The 4,683-nt window shown below is 40.8% G+C and overlaps 1 long non-coding RNA gene across 1 annotated transcript; it reads left to right on the plus strand.

The window, feature by feature from the left end:
• The first annotated feature begins 1,256 nt into the window (after positions 1-1,256).
• On the plus strand, positions 1,257-2,464 carry LOC143121024 (uncharacterized). The gene is made up of 3 exons (XR_012986361.1): positions 1,257-1,392; positions 1,820-1,907; positions 1,995-2,464. It is a non-coding gene; the product is annotated as an uncharacterized LOC143121024 (long non-coding RNA).
• The last annotated feature ends 2,219 nt before the right edge of the window (positions 2,465-4,683 follow it).

The raw sequence follows: 4,683 nt of genomic DNA on the forward strand, positions 1-4,683 counted from the left end.
AAGAAAACAAATAATTCCATAGAACCCAAATGTTGTATGAAATCATAGCATGAGAAAATAATACCAGCTTAATTATAATTCAATTATTATTGTATTCACCAAATTATTCAATCAGCAAGTAGGCTAAGTGGTGCCAATCCAACATCAGTTCATATGTCAATTAAGTGTTGCAAGTTTTCTATCAAGCTGTTGTCCTTAAGCCGTAGAGATGCTGGTTCTGCTGTCGCAACTGATTCAGGGTTATCAATGTTGCCTCCGGTTGTCTCCAAAATGGTGGATCGATCCCTCTTCAGTTCGTTCCCTGGAAAAGAAAAAAAGGTAAGAATGTCTTAATACTTTCTGTTCACACACTCACAGTTTAATAAAATATCAAGCGAAATGAAAAAGTGTGCATAGACAGCTATACAAGAACAATTGTGTCTAGCTAGCTGAGTTTGACTGCTCCAAAGTCCTTTTAGGCAAGTCCCTCCACTCGGCAGTCATATTGCAACGCTTTTTGGGTACTCATCGGGCATCCTATTCGGCAGAAATACGCATGCACAAGGCTTCACGACACCGGTGTGCTCCAGTGGCGAGTTCACAACACACGATTGGCATGATGTCTGCACAACACAGCACATAATTGGCTCAATGTAGTCACATCACACCACATGATTGGCTCAATGTATACACATGTCGACATTTTGGCGAAGAAGGGGTGGGATATGTGTAGACAACGCCATTGGCGTTACAAACTAACCCCATGCATTTCTATGGAGGATTTTTTGAGTGCTGTCTCCTCATTTGAAAGTCTCTGACTGATCTTGTTTTTATGCCTGTAACTCTACTCTACACCAGATGTGAGGAGTACCACCATGCTGCCCTCTGCAGCCTGTGCATTGGTAATGAGGAGACCAAACATTGTTAATTCGAGCTTGCCTTTTAGATGTAACATTAGGTTGAGTCAATTGTCTATGCTTACCTAAATCTTATTTTGCTTTGACATTTTTATTTGCATGCACAAACAAAGTCGATGGAGAGGGGTGAAGGTGTAACCCACCTAAGCATTGGTTACTAAACCCAAAATTAGTTGCCAATGTTAAATAAATAGGTACATGAATTGAATAAATAACAAAATAATTAAAAATCCAGAAGGACATACGATTTTCTAGTCAACGGGAAATGCTTTTATTTTGACAAGCGTGTTGCTTGGATACCAGAATTCGTTTATTTTACGTTCTACTCGATAACGTTACACTTGAATAAATAGGCTTTGAATCAAAACCTTTTACTCCTTGACACCTTTCTATCGTGAATCATTTTTAATACCTCTTAAGTCGTTTTACTATTTCTACTTTGTCCTTAATCTTCCCTCATTGTTTTCACGTCTTTATCCACTTCTTTTGAACGCCGGTGAGTAATTTATCTGCTAGCAAAGATTGTTAAGGCTAGCGAGTGATTAGCATCGCGTAGCAGCAATTACATTAGAATGGGGCTAGCATGTAGCATGCTAGGATAACTTTGAGCTAATTGAGATTTACGTTTACTGTACTGCTTTGTTACTGTACTTTACTGTACTGTAATGTTAGTGTTTTAATATTAATATGATATGTGAATGTTATTGAATATGACAAGTGTAATTAGTAGATGGTGTGCTATGATTTTATATGAGATATATACAGTAACGGACTCCCCAGAGAAGACGTTAGTTTGGCATGTTCTAAGACACGAGCTAGTAGCCTGTGTGTGTGAGATGAAAGTGGAACCCTTTCTCTCATGGTTGGTGACCGAAAACGTTGGCATGTTGTGCCTCTCTTAATGGAAATGTTGTTTTCTGTAGCCCACACTACTAAATTTGGAGGCAGCAACCTGAAGGGGAAGGAGAAGCTGCCACTGCTCGGAACCCGGAGTATGCAGCACAATAAAACGTAAGTAAAACTTCGGGACAGTCTGCACAAATTCAAAAAAAGTGCAGCTCTTACCTGAAAGCTAAAGGTTTTCTTCTTTGCTTGCAGGCCCGGCAGCAGCAGTAGGAGGAGGGGAGGAGGAGGAGGAGGAGCAGCAGCAGCAGCACATCAAGTCATCGGCAGGAACTCCCAAATTAAATGAATTTAAATAAATGGTGTAATCAAATGTGAAATGTCGCTCTGTTCTTCTTAAACCAAGTGAGTGGGCAAATGAGGACTGCATCTGCAGATCCGCCCAGAGCTGTTTTTTTAACATCCTGACAACATTCTGGCGACCTCCAACATGGGTTTCAATGTTGCTATAAAGTTGCGGTTACGTGGCCATTAAGTTGCAGGAAGGTTGCCTGCATGTCGCCGATATGTCGCGGTAATGTTGTCAAATAACGTGGCGGCAACATCAAGGCGTCTTTCACTTTTCCGGTTGCCGCCACGTTGGAAATTAACGTGGCGGCAACGTAAACATTGGTTGGAAAATCACGTTGCGGCCACGTGATGGCCACGTTAGTGTGTTTGCTGGGTTGTCACTCCATCTGACCTAAAAGCGAAAGTAATACCGTGAAACACACGTAGTCCATGAGCCAGGGCCCCAAATTTGGGCCATCGGTATCATCTGGGGGGACAAATGCTATCATTGTTTTTTGGCAAGGTATACACCCCTAGTACTAGAAAAATCACGATAGCAGTGCAGGGGTGGTAGCGAAATCACTTTTTTCAGCTCATGAACCTACCCACCCCCAAAGATAAATTCCGTTTTTAAAATCTGGTGTATATCTTGTTTGTGCTCATGGTAGGGATATTGTCAATATGTTATAATATGGTGCTTGGTATCATTGGAAAGGGGGCCTTTTAGGCTTTCATTTAAGCTCAGTGCTGAATCTGTCTGACAAACACAGACGTCACATGACTTCTTTAAACCAGAAATAACACACATTTTCTCACAATTTCCGCCTAAACTGTATGCTTTCTTTTATCCCTGTGGCTTGAAAGAACACCAGGGACACAAAACTCAACAACTTCAATACTCAAGGCACTCTGATGATTCAGAAAATGTATAATATATACAATATAGCCATACTATTTATTTGTGAGAGCCTTAAATTAGACTTGTGTGGCCAGCACAAGTCTTCAAAATAGAATGGAGCCAATAGAATGGACAAATAGAATACCCTATTAGTCCAGGGCCAAATGGCCTAATTTTTGAGATACCTCCACCCAATCGTGTTTTTTATATTTTTGATATGTCTAGTTTATGAAATGGATTGTTGTATAAAAATATTTTACTCCACAACTAGTTTTTTGGATGGTATTTGAATCTTTCCCAAAACCGGAAATTGTGAAAATTCCGGATTCTGCAAAAAGTACATTATTTGCTGTGTCACATATATCTTTGAAAGTAATGATCAGAAACTCACCAAATTTGGACTGTATGTTCCCAGGTCGTTGGCCCATACAATGAAGTGATAAATTAACCATTTTTTATGTTAAAAAGCATGTGTTGTATGTAGCAAAAACGTACCCTTCAACATACATGGAATGTAGGCGGACATTGAAAAGGTAATGCGAAATGTGACTTAACCATGTTTATTTTAAATTGCTTTCAAAACAAAACAAAACAAAATTGAGCAATAAAACAACTTGTTCATTTCTAATGTAACATCGAAGAACAATGGCAAAATACATAAGACAATACAGGACAGGATAAGAAAAGTGCAAATTCAAAATGGGAAGGAGATACTATAGATTTCATTCAAAATGCTTTCTTGAAGATACTTTGCTATTAGATTGAATTCAAATGTAGTGGTTTTATGAAGATATATATATATATATATATAAGCAATGTATATCTTCCAAGTCCCACAGTATCTTGGCTTGGTCATTCTTGACCACCTTTGGAGGTGTATCCCATTTTGACTGCAGCCCATACTTAGCACAGATGTTCCTATATACTATCCCAGCCACCTGATTATGGCGCTCCATGTATGTATGTATGCCAGCATCTTGCATCATGCTGTTATGTGTTGGACTGTCTCAGGGGCTTCCTTACACAGCGTGCACCTTTGATCTTGCCTTGCATGGTAGACCCCAGACTCTATTTTTCTTGTACTCAGGGCATGCTCTAGCGCTGCCATGATCAGTGCCTCTTTGCTGTCTGTCAGTCCAGCTGTATGGAGCCACTGGTAGGATTTCTCAATGTCAGCTACCTCCTCTATCTGTCGGTGGTACATATCGTACAGGGTTCCTCCTCACACTCCTTTTTTTCAGGTGTTTGCTGCCTGAAGTATTCACTAAGTATCCAATCACATGGGGCCATCTTCTGGATGTATTGGTGGATCTTAGTTGTTTCATCCTGGACACTCACTAGTCCTCGGCCCCCATTAGTCCTCTTAGTGTACAGCCTCAGGACGCTGGACTTGGGGTGAAACCCTCCATGCATTGTAAAGTGCTTTCTTGTCTTGATGTCAATGGCATCTATCTCTTCCTTTGTCCAGGTTATTATGCCTGCAGGGTACCTGATGACAGGTAAGGTGTTTCTGTTGATGGCCTGCATCTTGTTCTTCCCATTCAGCTGGCTTTCAGGACCTGTCTCACCCTCTGTACATACTTGGCAGAAGCACCTTTTTTTGCTACGTCCTCTTGGTTGGCATTCCAAGGTATTTGTAGCTGTCCCCCACATTTGCTAGGTTGCCCTCTGGTAGTGTTATCCCCTCTGACCACCTCTCTTTGTTACCATCCTACC

Source organism: Alosa pseudoharengus, unplaced genomic scaffold (assembly GCF_046254945.1).
Source record: "Alosa pseudoharengus isolate Yale_2024_CS ecotype anadromous, Long Island Sound unplaced genomic scaffold, YU_APseudo_1.1 YU_APseudo_1.1_scf_13, whole genome shotgun sequence".
Lineage (NCBI taxonomy): Eukaryota > Metazoa > Chordata > Actinopteri > Clupeiformes > Clupeidae > Alosa > Alosa pseudoharengus.